The sequence below is a fragment of the Diceros bicornis genome, chromosome 36 (assembly GCF_020826845.1).
Source record: "Diceros bicornis minor isolate mBicDic1 chromosome 36, mDicBic1.mat.cur, whole genome shotgun sequence".
Taxonomy (NCBI): Eukaryota; Metazoa; Chordata; class Mammalia; order Perissodactyla; family Rhinocerotidae; genus Diceros; species Diceros bicornis.
In genome coordinates, this window is record NC_080775.1 from 28326486 (window position 1) to 28345801 (window position 19316).

A 19316-nucleotide genomic window follows, 5' to 3' on the forward strand; every position below is an offset into this window, starting at 1 on the left:
CTTTCTTGTTTTGTTCTGTGTCCTAAGGGCTTGGCTTGGCTTTCTGCCTGCCTGGGACATGCAGGCTGTTGGTTTTTCTCTTTTGGCTATCTTTGGGAGTGACTCTGAATTTTAGGAAGGTAGTAACCTTCGAGGATGTCTCTAGGGTCCGTGGAGCTGTTTAATACAGCCAGAAATATTTGCTGTTTGTCTCAGCTGAAAATTGGCCAAACTGGAAGCTGATATTCAGAGCCAGATAGGAATTTTTGTGTGTGTGTGTGTGTGTGTGAGGAACATTGGGCGTGAGCTAACATCTGTTGCCAATCTTCCTCTTTTTGCTTGAGGAAGATTGCCCCTGAGCTAACATCTGTGCCAATCTTCCTCAATTTTGTATATGGGACGCTGCCACAGCATGGCTTGATGAGCAGTGTGTATGTCTTCGCCCAGGATCTGAACTCGTGAACCCCAGGCCACCAAAGCAGAGTGCGTGAACTTAACCACTATGCCACCAGGCCAGTCCCAGGAATTTTTTTATAGAGGACTTTTTCCCTAAGTTAAAATAAAACTGTGTAGCCAGAGGGAAGAAAGAAAATTAAGGATAATGTAGTTGGAAGAGTAGATCTACCTATGATATCATTTAAATTACTACCCAATTTCTGAGGAGTTGAGAGCAATTGTCCTTATCTTACAAATTTTGATCTAGACCATCCCCGATTCCTAAGGCTCAAGGGAAAAAAAACGGGGGTAAACAGCTGTAGAAGTACCCTTACTCAAAATCTAACATCTTAAGTGTCTTCTCCACAAATATTAGTGAAAAAAAAAGCTTTAGCCATCTAGGTAGGTAATTTAATTTATTCTAGCCACCAGAAACACAATTTGGACCCAGCTATTCTTTCATAACTAGTGAGTATTGTATTGCTGTACCTGATTCATGGCAATAATTTTAAAACAGTAGCTATGGGGTCTCTATGTATATGTGTCTATATATGTATGTTGTAAACATGTAATGATTTTCTACCTCTGGATGGTTTTATCAAATTTAATTTGTAAGAGAGCTCTGTTTAATTGGCTTAAAAGTAAACAAGCATTTTATAAATTAAGTATACCCTCAAAAATATAATGGAAATTAACTCAAATGAATTTCAGGATCACTTGATCTAGGAAAATATTTGGTATTAAAGCTAATTTAAGTTTGTTGATTATTAAAATAGGTATGTCTTTAGAGTTATCAGCATTAAATATAAAACTTTTGTTCTACTTCAGTTTATTAAAAGTCAAACAAATTTATTTATCTCCATTAAAAAATTTGGCAGCAAAAAGTTGATGGTTGACTTTGTCTAATGTCTCATGAAGTTTTTGTAGGTAATCTAAACATAATTATTTTGAACAAATAAACTAAATAGATGTTTTAAGTAAAAAGGTTTTTAGGTGAACTTTTTAACAATAATTGAGTGTTATAGTATATGTACTTAAAAATAGCTTCTAAAATCTTTTTGGTAACTTGAAATGTTAGAGTTTTGCTAAGTTAAGTTACATGATGGGAATTCATTCATAGATCATTCCCAAATGAGATAAAATACAGAAACAATAATTGCTAAGGAAGCCTAAGTTTACCTACTTTTGACCTCTTATTACAGAGAAACTAAAAGATAAATTTGGGTCTGTTAGTAAACACATCTTGTGCTTTTTTGAAAAGTTGTACTATGAAGAAGCATGTTTCTAGAAATTATGAAATCAATTCATATATTTGCTGATTAAAGAATGCTGGTATGGCAGACAGTTCACAATTGCTAACTTCTTAGTTTTTACCAGAAATTAAGGTTTCTGAGGGTTAAAAATTCTAATTAATATTTGTAATTAAAACTACAAAAATAATAAGGGAAATATCTTAGTATAAAGTGTGTGGTTTTAGTAAAATAAGAAAAGAGAGGGAAAGCATCGGACAAAATCTGAATGTAAAAAAAAAAGTTATAGGTTAAAGAACCTTGAGAAAACAGTTTTATGCATAGTTAAGCTGGCTAAGATTGAAATGAATTTAATTAAATAAATGAGTTTAATATCAAAAGTAAGCTGATACAAAATTAGAATTTGGTTTTTCTCTCTATTAAAAGGAAAAGGTTTCGTTGGGCTTCTAGTTTGCTCTTGATAAAGAGATTATGAAAGGTTTTTTTCTCTACCTTTGAGTAGCCTACCTAAAAGGCAGGGATTTTATGTTTTATCAAAATAATCTCCTGTATTGTTTTTATCAGCTCTTTGATTACAAGAGTTGTTTTTCTTACAATCATTTAACTTTATGTAATTGCCTGAAAGTCTTTAATTATCACCATGGTTAAATGGATAACTGAGCAGTGTTTCATGGTGACTTATGATCCTATTTGACCAAGTGTTTTAAAACCTTTTGATATTTTTGACAAATTCAATCTGCTGCACTTTGCCCATGCTGGAAGTTTTGTGGATTTTCCTGAGATCTTTGTCTCAGATGTGACACCCAGGCCCCTCACACTCCATGCCCATGCTGTCCCTCCGTGGGCTGATAGAGGAGCCCAAGGGCAACTTTCACTTTTCTCCGCCTCCTGATCCCAATACTAGAGCTATAGATAAGCCAACCAGGTCTTGCCACAACATTTCAGCAGTGAAGTTCCAGGATTTGGAATCTTTCAGCCCAGAACAACTGTAGCCAAGCAACGCCACTAAACACAAGTGCATGTGTGCACCTCAGAAGTCTCCATGGAGTTTAGCCAATGCAACAACAGAAAGCTGTTTTAATGGGTTCAGAGATTGCGGCCATATGTGTCATGAAGTGCAGACTTAGGAAGAGAAACCAACGCATATTCTCCAGATGAAAGGAAACACATTTCTGCATGCCTCTTAACCTTCTCCTTTGGCCTAACCTTACGTTTCCATTTTATTTACTTTTATTTTCTGCTTTCATTTTTCTCCAATTAAATCTTTACTCAATCCAAGATTTCTTTTGAAGAATGGTGTAACATTTAAGAACTTCTTTGCCAACCCACACACAGGTCCATCAGCAGAATGGAGGGCCTGACTAATGGGGATTGAACACAACCTGTGTTCAATCTTTGGATAACGCTAAGCTATGCAGACACAGCAGCAACCCTTAGGAAGCAAGATTCAGAATTTTTAAAAATCAGCAGAGACATCAGTGGCTGCATACTGTGGCAGAGACAGACTTCACAAATTTACTGAATACAAGTTACTAAACAAAACAAGAACAACCCTCTGGGGAGAAAATCAGAATCTGTAACTGCTACATTATCTGAAATTCAACAAGATAGCAAAGAAACAAGTGTGACCCTTACTAAGGAAGAAAAGCATTAAATAGAAACTGTCTGAATGTCTCCAAATGTTGGATATAGCAAAGACCTAAAAGCTATTATGAACTATTATGAACATGTTCAAAGAACTAATGGAAGTCATGTTTAAAGAATTAATGAAAACTTTGATGAAAATGATGCAATGCATAAAGAATCTCAAAAAAGAGATACAAAGTATATGAAAGAACCAAATGGAAACTTGGAACTGAAAAATACAATATCTGAAATGAAAAATTTGGTTGATTTGAGATGGCAGAAGAATCAGTGAACTTAAAGAAGAATCAACAGAAATTATTCAATCTGAAGAGGAGAGAAAAAACAATGAAGAAAACGAACAAAGCTTTAGAGACCAGATCAACATCAAATATATCAACACGTGTAACAAGAATCCCAGAAGAAGAGAGACAGAAGAGGACAAATATATTTGAAATAAATAATTCCCAAAAACTTCTCAAATCTGATGGAAAACATTAATCTGAAGCTCCAAGAAGCTCAACAAATCCCAAGTAGGAAAATCACATGGAAATCTACAGCTAAATGCATTATAATCAAACTGTTAAAAGACAAGGCTAAGAAAAAAAAAAACTTGAAAGCAGCAAGAAAAAACAACCTATCACAAAAGGAGACCAGAATATGATTAACAGCTGATTTCTCACCAAAAATAATAGAAATCAGGGGTTTGTAGGATACCATATTCAAAGTGATTAAAGAAAAAACTGTCGACCATGTATTCTACATCCAGCAAAATGATTCCTAAAAAACAAAGGCAAAATAAAGATATTACCAGATAAAGACTGAGGACGTGATTACATAAAGCAGTATTAATGCCACTGTATTGTTAAGCTTTAACATGTACAGATGTAACATATGACAACAAGAGCACAAAGCATAGAACAAAAGGAGATAGATAGAAATAAAGTTCCTACATTTTACCAGAATTAAATTTGTATTATTTTTAAATAGACTGTGATAAGTTAAGATGCAAATTGTCATCCCTGGAGCAACCATTAAAATGTAACTCAGAAAAGGAGGAACAGAGGGATCACTTTAGATATGAGAAAAACAGAAAAGAAATAACAAAATTGCAAATGTAAAAACAACTATATCAACATTAAATATGAATGGACTAAACACCCAACTCAAATATTAGAGATAGTCAGACTGGATTAAAAAAAGTAAGATCTATTTGATAAAAAACTTGTATTCAGAGTATATGATCTTTTACAACACATAAGAAGACAAACAACCCAAAAAAGGGGGTTGCTTCTCCAAAGAAGATATACAAATGGCCAATAGTATAGGAGAGGATACTCAATATCACTAGTCCTAGAGAAATATGATACTAGTTTGTATCCACTAGAATGGCCTTATCAAAAAGACGACAAGAAGTACTGTAGAAGATGTGGAGAAACTGGAACCCTCATACACTGGTGGCTGGGAAATAAAATTGTATCATTACTTTGAAAAGAGTTCTTCAGGTTCTTAAAAAGTTAAACAGAAACTTACCACATGACCCAGCAATTTCAATTCTAGAAGTAACCAAGAGAAATGAAAACATGCAGCCACACAAAGACATGTATACACACACACACACACACACACACACACACACACACACAGAGGGAGAGGGAAAAAGGGAGGAGAGGAGAAAGGAACGGGGGGCAATAAAAAAAATGGAGCAAATGAAAATAATTAGTGAATCTGGATCAAGGGTGTATGCGAGTGCCTTGTATTATTCTGGCAACGTTTCTGCAAGTTTGAAAGTACATCAAAATTCAAAATCACCCAAAAAAAGGGCAAGAATATCATGTAGCAAGCTCCCTCTCACAATTTCTTCAATGAAGACTATATACAGCTTATAAGTGATTAGAAAACTGTAGATAATTTTAATAAAATCACTTCAAGAATATAATTTGTGGGGCCAGCCCCATGGAGTAGCGGTTAAGTTCGGCATGCTCGGCTTTGGTGGCGCAGGTTTGTGGGCTCAGATCCTCGGCACAGATCTACACCACTCATCAGCTATGCCGTGGCGTCAACCCACATATAAAAAAAGTGGAGGAAGATTGGCACAGATGTTAGCTTAGGGCTCATCTTCCTCAGCAAAAAAAAAAACAAAAAAGAATATAATTTGGTTGTAAACCCAATACAATGTGCTCTAAAATAATTTTTCTATTGATTTAAATAAATTCATCTATAAATCCTGTAACAAGACAATAATATTCACAAAATCTGGATGAAAACTTTTTATTTCTAATACAGGGTAATTCAAAAGTTCACTTTGAAGGGGCCTGAGGTTTTCATTTTATTTTGCTTTTAATACGAAGCATAATTATATAATTATTCAGAATTTGAGGTGTGTTACTTGTTTATTTAACAAAATACTGCTGCTCTGAAAGAAATTTCATTAGTCAGAGTGATAGTAATGTTTTTTGAAAAAGACTATGAAAATGCAAGCTGCATTTGTAAAAGGTTATAATCATTTAAATTCTGATTGTGTCTGTACATTTACAATTCCCTACTCTTAGATTTTCAAAAAACCATTTTAAATATGGTCAAAGTGGAGCATAATTAAGTGCATCTTAATGAAGTTTCCACTGATGTATGTAGACATATGGTTTACCAACAGCTAAATAGCATCATTTCTTTATCAAAGATAAATGGTACTATGTAGAAATAAAGACAATCCTTCAACAGTTTTACTTCGCTAAGTAAAAATACTTCCCAGGAGTTAAAGGCACAGTTTTTATTCACATCTAGTACAACAACCAACCATAAAATCATTACTTATTTTCAACTTAATAACAGATTGACATTTCTCAAACAAGCTGTTTTCAATCCTGATAATTCTTTATTTTCTTTAATATATTTGCCATTTGCAGCAGGTGTCCATCATGAGCGTAACCAAAATTAGATAACTGTGACAAAAAATCAACAAATTATTTCACACCCTTGAGTGATACCAAGTCAAGAATGGGAGAAAAACATTGCAAAAGGAGATTACTGCAATACCACTTATATTCTTGCAATAAAATCAGCAATGCCTCCATTTCAAAAGAGTTATCATCTCACTTACAATTTCTTCCCCTCAAGAACAATTTGAATCTCCTTGGCATCCAAAGTCTCATAGGTCAATAAATCTTCTGCTAGGTTCTTATGCTCTTTTGCACGGGTCTTCAAGGTAAGTTTCTCCCATTCATATGAGTCCTGAAATAGCAGATATGTAAGAGGCAGAAAACTTAGGAGAAGCAAAAACCATAAATGAGAAAAGAAAAAACCTTTAATGTATCCCCCAAAATGTGAAATCTACAGATTTCTATTTATAAAAGATGAAAATATTTAAAAGCTTGGTTCCAAAAGATAATTCTTTTATACTTCCAAGTGTTCTATTTTTAACCTCAAAATCTATCACACAGATAACTGAGGACTACTTAGACAAAAAGCTACTTAAAAAAAATAAAAATATGCATTGTACTTATCTACTTTTTAAAGACTTTTATTTATGTATTTTTTTCCCCCAAAGCCCCAGCAGACAGCCGCATGTCATAGTTGCACATCCCTCCAGCCGCTGCACGCGGGACACAGCCTCAGCATGGCCGGAGAAGCGGTGTGCCGATGCACTCCCGGGATCCGAACCCCGGGCCGCCAGCAGCGGAGCGCGCGCACTCAACCACCCAGCCACGGGGCCGGCCCTACTTATCTACTTTTTAAATAAGGTCTGTGAACATAGAAATCTATTTCTCTATTCAATACATATGTTAAAAAGGAAAGAAAGTTCTCCCCTTTCACCTCGAGATTTCACCAATTTATACAATCTAAAATGGCCAGAAAGGCTATACCTTTCCATTCTTTTACTTGGTAACAGACTCACTTGTCAATTTGTTACAAGTGTAACACAGTATCATTAGACAATCTTAATTTTCATATATTTGATTTTATTTTTGGAGCTCACCTTAAATTTGTCACTTAAATCCTTCAATTGTCTTTCCAAAGGTGAGTTTGTATTAAGTTTATCAGCTCACAAATAATGGCACCAATAATAGTTCATTTTTGGCAGTGTCACAACATTTGCCTGTACAATGTCTATGCCAATATTTGGATATTTAATCATATTTTTGCCCTTATAAAGCTGGATGGAAAATGTAAAAATGAATTTACCAACACCAAGAAACATAAGTAATATCAACACAGCACAATTGTTAGACATTCTGAACATAATTTTTATGTCCAAGTGAAATAATCAAATTAAAGAAAATATATAAAATGTTAGAAATATATCATATAAGATTGCAACTAAAAATCAAGAATAAATTAACAATGACTTTTAAAACTCTCCTGGCATGAAGCCCTTACTTTACAACATGTAAGACTACCATTAGGTTGTTATGCGTTTAAGTCTCATATACATTTGAACCTAAAATGCTACTGACTAGTAATCATTTCCCCTTCATAACAGTTAAGCTCGCTATCTAGAGGAAAGAGGACCTACTGTCTTTCCAATCTATTGTTTCAGAAGGAAAGGACCCCATTTTTGTTCTTCTGTTTTCTGAGTTTTCAGAAATGTACTATAGCAAAGAAAGAGTATTTCCAACGCTCTAGGAGTCCTAGAGTATAGATAATTGACTCAGAATAACATATATAGTAAGGGAAAGAGAATGAAGATTCTGGGAAGGCAGAGACTCTTCCTCTTCTGAAATACCTTCTAAACTTTTCCATTTTATAAACCTTCCATTCCTTAACTACTCTAAAGCCTTTCTTCTACCTCCCCGAATTATCAAATCCTGGCTTTCTTGCGGAGACTGCTTTCTCTGACTCTTATGTGCAGTTATGTAGCTGCTCTTATACCAGATACTTCAAGGTACAGAGGCGAGCTCTTTGCTCCCATCACCACTTCCAGACCATGACTATCACATCCTCTTCTATAAAGCGCTATTCTTTAGAAGTTCACACCATTCGACTGTAGCCTTACCTAACACCCTTCACTGTGCCATCTACTACCCTCTTTACAGTCTCCGTTCACTAAAGACTGCTGGCACTCAGCTCAGTCTTCCTTTCCATTTGAAGACCTGCCTTCACGCACATCCAAAATGGAACAAATATCCAACCTCTACGCTAAGCTCCAGACCCACGCATCTTCACTAAGACACCTCAAATTCAACGTGTATAAACTGAACTCATGACGTACGCGTTTCCCAGCTTTAGCTCATCTCCAGTGTTTTCTCAGTAAATGACACAAACAACTATACAGTTACATGAGACAGAAATCTAAGCAACAGCTTTCTATTAGCTGCTTTCTCAGTCAAAACATCACAAAGGCATGTTGATTCCACGACACCAGTATCTCTTGAACCCACTCATGTTTCTCGGTTTCTACTTTCACCAGCCTGATCCAAGCATCCATTACACCACAACTGCATTACCACAGCACTAACTGATCTCACTGCCTTTACTCTCACACGTGCCTTTACCCTAATCTCTATTGCACACTGCAGTCAAAAGGATCTTTGTTTGGCTTATTCTGTATTCTCAGCACTGCTAGGCACAAAGCAATTAATACTATTTGTTGAATAAATATGTCAGAGTGGGAAAGCAATAGAGACTCAATAATCAACATCCCCCAGTCTAATGCCTTTTATGGCTTTGCAGCTAAAGCAGAATGGAATATTTATAATTGTAGATATAAACTGTTTTTAGCCTATGGCCAGAATAAAGGAAAGATCCAGTCTATGACCAGAGCTTCCCTAACAACATATTTAAATCATGGCTGCAATGGTGCATCTATTATCTTTATTATGTAGAGTGACATTTCTAAGGAACAGAAGGCCTTCAGCTATTTTGTAAGCACCCAGTTTTTTAGGCACATTATGACTAAATAGACTAAAAGCATAGAAAAATATGGTCATTACCCTTAGAAGGATTCTGATTTCTTGTTCAATAGCAGATTGAGTTTCTGGACTAGTTTCCCTGTGTCACTGTAGGTTATAAATCCAAAGCTAAAACCAATGGGAAGAAAGAAATTGAGCAGAAAAACCTGAAAACACTAATAAATGTAACAGAGGTAGTACTATCCTATACATAAGGAAATAAATATCATGGGGGCCAGGGAAGAAATACATATAAAAATGCCCTTGAGGGCAAAGAAATTTCAAAATTCCTCTGAAAGTATAATGCTAAAATTAAAAGTGTGAGCAAGAGAGAAGATTTTATATCCTTAGTATGGTTCTGAGTACCTTTTTAGAAAACATTGGCAGCTACTCTAAGTCCAGAAATCCACAATTCACAGAGTATTAGAATTGCTTCATGGAGCCACAGTGACAATGTAAGAACGTGAAATACGTGGAAAGGGCAAAGTAAGCAAGCTCAACAAGTATGTCTTTTATGTAGTACTGATACCGGCTCAAGACAAGGTTGACATGAGGGAAGCCATATTATAGAAAAGAAAAACTCTATTGAAATTTTGAATAACCTCTGACAAACTAACCCAGCTGGATCTGCACCCTCCAGGAGATCTAACTGCTCTGTAGATTTTACGACCCCTGCTTGTGCATATACATCTCAGCTGCGATAACTTCATTTTTTTGAGTTCCTTAGGAATGTGATGACCCCCAAACAGAGAATCTATGCTGATAGCCATCATCAATGAAAACTGAAAGATCTGGTGTGGCACTCCCAGTCTGTAACACTAGAAGGTCAACATTCCTAACTTCCTCCCCAATAATACAATGGCCTATATAACTGCTGTAAGATTTCATGCCCCCTTAAAATGGTTCTTTTGGACATGAGTTGGCCATCTTCCCTCTTGCTAGCAGGCTGTAATAAGAAAGTTCTTTTTCTCCTACCACTTTGCCTCTTGACTATTGGCATGTCTTGCGGCGAGCAGAAGGCCCCACGTTGGGCGGTAATAATACGAATAGAAAAGACTAAAGATTTTATCTTATCATTTGGTTAATTCACAAAGTAATAACTGTTGCTGTTCGAGCAGCTAGAATAGAAAGAGAATGCTACATTTGATTTCTCAGAAAATAACATTTAGTTTAGAATAAGTTGCATCAAATCCATTTGGAATGAGACAGGAAAAGTAAATGTTATCAAATTACAATGAGAACACTCTCTCACAAAGAGATACTTGGCACATAACCATTTGATGCGTGAGGAGGGATTAAAATTAGCTATTACCTTTTCACTCATTCCAAATCCGGTAACCCCATCCACTTTGCTGTTTTGGTTGCATTATCAAAATCACTGGAAACACCTAAAATTTTAAAACATACATAGAAGGTAATATACAGCACAGGGAACATAGTCAACAATATTGCAATAACTTTGTATGACGACAGATGGTAAGTAGTCTTATCAGGGTGATCATTTGGAATGTAAATAAAAGTCCAATCACTATGTTGTGCACCTGAAATAATACAATACTGTATGCCAACTATACTTCAATAAAAAGAATAATAAATAAAATAATAATATACACAAACTCAATTTTAAAATATATCTTTAAACCAACAAACACAATTTGGATGAAAGCCATGCTTTACAGCCAACCTGTTGTAACATGATCAGTTCCAAATATGAGCTCCTCGGCCACTCTTCCTCCCACACTAACATCCATTTGTGCCAGCAGCTGAGCTCTGGTCTCATTCCATCTGTCATTCTCAGGCAGCAGAGACACCTAGACAATTGAAAAACAGAGACAAACCTCAGACACGGGTTGGAAACACTTATATTAATAAGCAGAATGATCGCAGGTCTCTCACCACCTGACGACACCCTGATTCTGAAAGCTCAAGGGCATTCAGCAGAGACGGTCGTCAGTGAATGATGACAAAACCAGCAATTGACAAAATAAGGAAAATTCTTTACACAGCAAAAGTGCATTTCATGAATAAGAGGTAGATAATGCTGCAATAGGACTGCTTTATCTCTGGTTGCACAAAAATGTTTAAAATGTCTATAATTAGAAAGATATGAGAATGAACCTTGTACTCAGTGTGAAAAGTCTTACACAAACTGTTGTACTAGATTATCGGTTTGTTATAAAAGGATATAACTCAGGAACAGTCAGATGGAAGAGATGCATAGAGCAAGGAGTGGGGAAAGGGCGTGGAACTCCCATGTCCTCTCCAGGCACACCACTCTACCTACATCTCCACATGTTCACCAACCCCGAAGCTCTCTGAACCCCATTCTTTTGGTTTTTTATGGAGGCTTCATTACATAGGCATGGTTGATTAAATCATTGGCCACTGGTGATTACTTTCAATCTCCAGCACCTCTGCCCTGGATGGGACATAAAGTTCTAATCACAAGGTTGGTTCTCCTGGCAACCAGCCCCCATCTTTGGGTATATTTCAAAAGTCTCCTCTTTAATATAAAAAAGACATCTTTATCACTCTCATCATTTATGAAATTCTAAGAGTTTTAGGAGCTCTCTGCCAGAAATGAGGATGAAGACCAAATATATATTTCTTATTATAAATCACAATGTCACCGTATACCCCTAGGCCCAAGGAACATTGAGCGAGTGATCTCCAGAGCCTAGAAAGAGAGCAAGCTAGGAGAAAGGGGCCACATGGGATCTTGCTTGAGGGAGGAAACCAGGAACCAAGTGCCTGACCTCTTGCTTCTCCTCATCTCCTACTGGTCCCCTTTGCCCACATACTAACAGAAGTCAGGGAGGAGGGTGACAAGGAAGCCCGAGCACATTAATGTGGCCTGTACAGGTCAGCCCTCTTGGTAGAGAGCAGGTGGAGAAGGTGGAGAGTGGATCTGGAGTGGTAAATGGAGAATACACAGCACAAGGACCATTGGACCCAAAAAAATCCCCCAAAACAGGAAATTTCCTAGTTGAGACTGTTATCAACCAAAAGAGCATGGCTGTATGTTCAGACTCTATTGCAAAGGCTCTGGGAGGCAAATGCAAAGAGTTGCACTCAGCCCCAGGGAAACTGGGTCTGTTCAAAGCAGCCAAGGACTGTATGGGTCGCATTTCTGAAGCATGTTCTTAGATGTATCTCTCAAGAAGAAATTCTGCATTTCGTGAAAAAACTGGTTACCATAGTCAAATACGTTCAGAAAATTCTGGGTTAAATTGATTTTTCACTTCAAGGTTTCTGAATTCCTTTAGTGTTCCAGTGTACACTGGTTAATTTACAGAAGGAAGGGCTTCTTGTTAGCATCTCATGGACCTGTGTGTTCTTTACAGTATACCTGAGTACCTCCCTGAGAATCAGGCTACCGCTGCTCTAGCTCTAGAATTCAATTCTGCTGCTGCCTGCCGCTGTGGACACTGCAAGCTACTTAATTCCCTTGGATCTCATTTTCCTTGTCTTCCTGAGTTAAGGAGTTGATCTTAGATGTTCATATTCTTGAGATTCAATGTCTGTCCTCGAGTCAGGGCTGACCAGTAACCTTGCATTTCTCAGAGTAAAAAGCCTGAGTCCTTCTGAGAACCTCAGAGCAGCAGCTTCCTTGGAGGGCTCGCTGGTGTCCGTCTTCCCCTCTTGACCTAGACCTTAGTCCTGATCTCGTTTGTCATCACTATGCACAGCTCTGGTCTCTGGTAGTGACACACGCTTATCCTACTGCCTGCAGTGAATTACTCAGCCCGGATTCTGCCCAGTCTGGTTCTACTTCCGTGAATCACTCATCTCCTGCAGTGACACTTGAGTATCCTCCAAGGTCATTCCGATGTGCCCGGGATCACATGTCCTTGTGGCTCTGAGCTCACCAGGCCTCACCAGCAGCTCCACCCATTCTATCCTCAGCAGTTTTCTTCTGGCTGCTGATGTTTTTTTCATACCATTTTGTTTATTCCTTATATCTTCCTCTTCTTTCCTACCAATATTGAAAAGAAGTTTCATTTTCCTCTCTTTCTTCCCAAAGCTGCTACTTCTCTCCTTCCCATCCTCTCTCTGCTCCCTGTGGCTTCCCTGTATTCCTTTGGGCAGAAGTTACTATTCCCCTTGAAACCCATCCCTCCTTTCAAGTACGACACAATAGCAAGTTAGCTGCTCCCTAGGGTGACCATAAAATTTATCGTTCAAACTGGGATACTCCTGAGAGTGAAACAGGTTGCTTTTAACAATTCTGCCAGAACAATGAGTGTAAACCAGGACTGTCTCAAATGGAGTTTTATGATCACCCAGTTGTTTACAGATATGTGACCTATTATACAGCTGAAATTTCATATGATTTTCTTTTATGAGGTGTGTTTATGTCCTAATCCTGCAGATTTGAAGCACTATTCCTGACTGCATGGTTTCTTGAGTCACATGTATTGCATGTCTCTGACTGTCCCCTAGATCAGCCAAATTCCTCCTCTAAATGACAAGTTCCCTAAACGGGTGGTTGAGCCTGCTGTCACAGCCATGGTCACGGTCACTGAAGCTGCAAATCAGAGAACAGCAGCATCTTCCTCCTTGCCTTTTCTCCCTCCCCTTCCCCAGGTCTCTTTGATACCTCCCTTATCCACCCCGCCCCAACTTTCCAGCGATTAAGCCTGGGTTGCCTTTCTTTTAGTGCTCCCACTGGCACCTACAGCAACATTCACTGCGACCTGTCCCAAGTCAAGAGCAAGAACTTCTGGATCATGAACACCAAGACCTTTCCTAGCCTGCTTCTGCTGGGAGCTTGTGTCCCTCTTCCTCAGCAGCTGGATTCTTTTTGTCAAATGCCCACACTGATTTCACTAGCCTCTGCATATTGTTTTTTGTTTGTTTTTTGCTGAGGAAGATTCGTCCTGAGCTAACATCTGTGCCAATCTTCCTCTATTTTGTATCTGGGTCACCACCACAGCATGGCCACTGATGAGTGGTGTAGGTCCCCACCCAGGAACCAAACCTGGGCCGTCAAAGCGGAGCATGCTGAACTTAACCACTAGGCCACAGGGCCACCCCACTCTGTGTATTGTTTTGATGGAAAGAGATAGAACCCCAACTAAAGCTAATTTAGCCCCAAAGGGGAATTAATTGACTCAAGGATCTAAGAAAATTTTTTACAATGGGAGGGGCAAAGATGTAGCTGGGCCTAAGGAAAGACTGGAACCAGAGATCTGAGGGCCACCTGGACTCTGTTGGCATCCCTTGTCCTATTTTTGGGCATCAGCTTGAATCTCCCTCCTTGATGACTAGCGTTACTCTATGCCAGGAAATGTGGTTTCTGAGTCCCCAAGTTGTGCATCTTTAGTGCTGTGCAGCCTAGGGTGTATGTCCATCAATTTTTAGGAGTGAACTTGGGACACGACAACCAGGAGCCCCTGCAGTCACACTTGCCTGGGAGGGCACAGCAGGTCTATGCAGACCTCCTATCTGGAGTATTGATGAGATCTCTGCTTGGATACCAGAGAGAGATCTCCTAACTGCTTGGGTGTTAAGGCTTCCACAGCAAGCAGGTTTATTGGTGATATATGTACACTGGTGGTTTCTCTTGCATTCTCAAATTCTTCTGCCAGATTTTGTTGATGACTGGGTATGGAAGAACTTCTTATTTTGTTTAACTGATGTGTTTGTTGAATGCCTGGCACACCTTAGTGCTTTTGACACTGAGATAACTAACTTCATAGCACTGAGTCTTCAAGCCAAAAATCCAGGCAGGAACCAACTTGGACAGACTCTCCATACCTAAGTGAATCAGCCCGAGCCTGAGTGAGAAGGACAGGGGTAGTTTCCAGGAGAATGGATTTACTGGGCTGAGAGCTCCAGAGGTTCCTCAACGCTGAGTCTCCCAGACCCCCAGGAACTGCCCGCCTGAGTTAGAGAAGCCCATCCAGCAGCTCCCACCTTCCATCCTCCTAACCCCTGGGGGAGGCGCTCTGTCCTGCCCAGCCTGCAGCACTCCATCAGTAAAGCTCATTCTAGCTTCCCTTCATGCTGTTGTTTTATTTGTTATTATCAGCTGCTCATGAGGCTGTTATTTTAGGAAGGTCCTTACAAAACTATCATTACATAATTGCCCCAGCCTACCACCAAACAAGCCAGAAACTGTCCCCGACACTCACCTCCACCCAGTTTCTTCTAGCACAACAAACAGCTTCTCATTTCCGCCCGCTCTCCGGTTCTCCGGTTCCTCCCTCGGCCAGGCTGGGTCCCTGGCTCGCCGGGTTAGTCACATGCGTGTCGACTTTCAGTTGAGTTTCACCACGTGGGTAGATTTATTCATCTTAGTTGAACTCACAAGTTCCCTTCACCTTTGACACCTTTCTCTCTGGCAGCTTGAACTTTTTTTTTCAGATAAGATCTCAGGCTCCGTTTTGTCAAGCTGTGTATATTCTTCTTTGAATTTCTCTTGGGGTCTCTTTTGAGGGCCTTGTTGCCCAAGGGCCTTTTGATTCACATCCCCACACACCACCACCATCACCCCCACTCGATTTCCTCAGAATCCCCTCTCTCCCTCTCCCTCCTTCACTTTATGGATCTAGACCAAGTGAGGCCATCGTTGTCCCAGTGGGAATTATCTGCTCCTGGCTGTCCTTCACTGCTCCTCAGGGTTATCCCCACTACTTCTTCAGCATTCCTGCACATTTCTTCAGCATCCCCTAATCCATCTTCTGTCTCTCCAGCACCCCTTCCTGCCTAAAACCTCTCTTGCAGGCTTTGCCCTCCTCCACCCACAGAGTGGTCCCTGCCTTCCTCTGGGCAGGTGCCACTAGCCCTGTGTTTCATTTCCCCTCTCAGTAGGGGCCCACCTCTGCTGTGGCCTGAGTATGAGTAGTTTGTATAAATGTAACTTCCCTCCACCCAAAGGTTCCCCTAGCATTTTTTTAAAACTCAAATCGTGCTTATAGGCATTATGCTTGAAATACTATTTTCAACTACACAGTTGAATTCAGAGAGTTTCCTCTTTTTTGTTGCACTTTTAAAAAAACAAAGTGATTCTTTGTCATGGTGAAAATAATATATGACTGCAATAGAAAATCAACAATTAAAATATCAATATTTTGCTGTATATGGTATGTCCTTTCTGTTGTTTAAAAGGTATGGTTTTTAAAAAATATTTGTAATCATGTCACACATACAGTTGTGGATCTTTCCATTAGCACTCAATATTAAAACTCATCTATCAAATATTCATTGAGCATGTTTATGTGTGAGGGACTGTATCAGGCCCTAGGGATACAATGCTCCCCACCCTCCCTGAGCTTAGGGTCTCATATCAGAAATAGTGGGGCAGTTATGACACTGTGAGCACAGAGCGCAATGTTCTATGGCCCCTAGTCTGGTCTTGGAGTGGGTGGCAGGGAAGGCTTTCTTGAGTGAAGTGAAGCCCAAGCCAAGATCTGAAGAATTTGCAGGCATTACCTGGGCAATAGGCAAGGACTCTTCTCGGCAAAGGGAACAGCATGTGTACGGCATAGAGGGGAAGGGGCAGGAGAAGTTTTGAGGTTGATTCTGGAGGTAACAGACCATGTAAGCTAGGTAATTGAGTTTGTATTTTATCCTGAGAGCAATGGAGACTTCCTTCGGAGCATAACCAGATTTGCTGATCAGATATCTCTATCTACAGTAATGCAGCGTAGATCAACTCCTTTGTATACTTATTAACTCTTCATAATATATATTTTTATTGATAACAGAAGATCCATAAGTAAATGTACCGTAATTTACTTAGTCATCTCCCTGCTGTTACTGATATTTTATGTTGTGGGAAATATATTTCTCTTTGGCTCTCCTTTATACAAACTAAACCCCTTTTTCAACACTAGTTGAATAGCTTCTTTTATGTAATTAACTCTATCTTTTCTTTGTTCCAATTCTGGTTTATATGTCATGCATCCCGTCCAAGCTCCAAACTAGTCTACGAATTTAGCAGGGTCTATTAGGAATAGCAGCTAAATAGGAGGTCCCACTCGGGCAAGACCATCCATGTTTACCTACCCACATCCACTACCAAACTTCCCCTGGAGCACTCAGTGTCCCAGGAGAGACACTCAATGCATTTCACATCACAAAGAGAGCTCCATGGACTGAACTGCATGGGTTTCTGAAAGAAGTTAGCAGTCCTAGCGGAGAAAACACAGTGGTAAATTGACAATGTACACACTGACCTAAAACGTACTGAAAACTCACACCAACCATTTTCACACACTTCCTCTTTTTTTCAAACCTTTTTTTTTTAGTTATCCCAGCTTCAATCTTAATTACCATCAGTGAGAGTAGAAGAGGAAGGAAGCAAATACCACTCTTCTTGAGTAGTTGGGCTATTTTAGTCACACATGATGGATCCACAATTGAGGCTTTGAACTAAAAGTTCTGTTAAGCTTCACACGAAGTTGTAAGTTACTAAACCTCATTTCTCTGGTTTGGACATCAGAGCTAAAACGTGTGTTGGCTGTAACTGTCTAGGTAATGTGGCATCCTTCCTTTTTCTTGTTGTTTCCTACTCATTGAAACTCCTCTTGTTGTTTTGTCACCTTTCTTGACCACTTAGCTTCCTCTCAAATTAAATTTTATTCATTAAGGAAACACCCTGTTTTCATGGTTCATAATTTCTTGCTAACTAGGCTGTGTACAACCATGACATTAAAAGCCACACCAAAGTTTATAAATCTTCCAGAAACCTTACACTCATAAACTATTTGGTCCTTGGGAACTTTTCAGTGTATTTTTAAATACCTTCTAAGTCTTGCTAAAATTCCACATGCTCCTTTGTGCAGAAGGGGGATTGCCAGATAGAAGAGTCCCTCATCCTTATTCATTCACTCATTTGTTCAAGAAGTGTTTATTAAAACACCCACTATGCATCAGCTTTGTGGTACACCCTCTAATCTACCAGGATCTGGCAGAAGTGAAGCAGGACCCAGGTCCCAGCCCCAGTCTCAAACTTTGATCAAGAGTTCAGACGTCGTTCAATGTTCCTAAGACTTAGCCAAAAAAGACCTCTTTGTACAACTTGCAAAGATGACCCTATGACAGTGGCTCACCTAATGTAACTCCCAGATCAGAACACTTTTTAACACCCCCTCCTTTCTCTATATGAGCAAATTATTTTCAGTTATGATTATGAAATGAGATAAAAATAGTTGTGCCCAGAAAAGACGCACAGACAATGAAAGTGGTCTGTTATTGAACTTCAACTATATAATCATGCCAGTAAAAATATTAAAATTAAAATAAATATTACAATTCAAAAAAGAAAAATGTAAAGTTAATTGCATTAACTACAAATGTTAATTGCAAATGTAATCTTAATTACAGTAATGTATTTTGGAAAGAGAAAAAACTATCTATATATTTTTTCTGTTGCAGTAAAGAATAATAAATTATCGTTTCTGTTCTGCAGCTGTAACCCTGCAAATCTGTCAATGACAGATTAATCTCTGATCGATCTTGCTTGCATAGTCGCATTCAATACACTCTTCCTTCACTCATTGTTGATTGAAGAATAATGTTTATTTTAATTTCAAAAAATTTCTTTCACATGAGACAATAGATATACAAATAATTAGGAAAAGTATATAGTTTAGCGGTGATTCAAGTAAATCCCATTTCACAATACATTCTAGAAATTGAAAGACTGGCAATGTTTTTGTTTCTAGGAGATTGATCCCACTGGCTTTCAAAAGTCTTCACATTCAGAAAATTTCCATTATCTTCCAAATATCTTCTCCAGAAAATTCACCATAGATTTCTTTTATGTTTGTTAAAAACTTCCATAGTTTTTCTTCTACAAAAATCAGAGAGTAAACATTGACATTATTTGATCCATTCCTTTAGAAAGTGTCCAGCTCTTGGGGAAAACCAGTGGAGCATTCAAACATGGTCCTTTGGGTTTCTTCTGGCAGCGTAAGACTGGCATCTTTTGTCATTTCTCTACATTCTTCTCCAAAATTTAATTCTATTTTCTATGAAACATCACTTGTTTACTTATATTTTGTTATTTTGGAGTTAGAGGCCTTTTTCATAAAATCTAAGCCGATCCTCCCAACTTCCAAGTTGGGATTAATTTTTCAGATTTAGTCTTTGTGGTATGCACAGCTTCATACTGAGCACTCCATCTTCTCTG

At 38.6% G+C, this 19316-nt stretch overlaps 1 long non-coding RNA gene across 1 annotated transcript; it reads right to left on the reverse strand.

Moving 5' to 3' along the window:
* Positions 1–6414: 6414 nt before the first annotated feature.
* LOC131398958 (uncharacterized) lies at positions 6415–15382 on the reverse strand. Its single transcript, XR_009217035.1, has 4 exons — positions 15313–15382; positions 10860–10986; positions 10488–10563; positions 6415–6518 (listed from the first exon to the last, which is right to left on the reverse strand). It is a non-coding gene; the product is annotated as an uncharacterized LOC131398958 (long non-coding RNA).
* Between the last annotated feature and the right edge of the window lie 3934 nt (positions 15383–19316).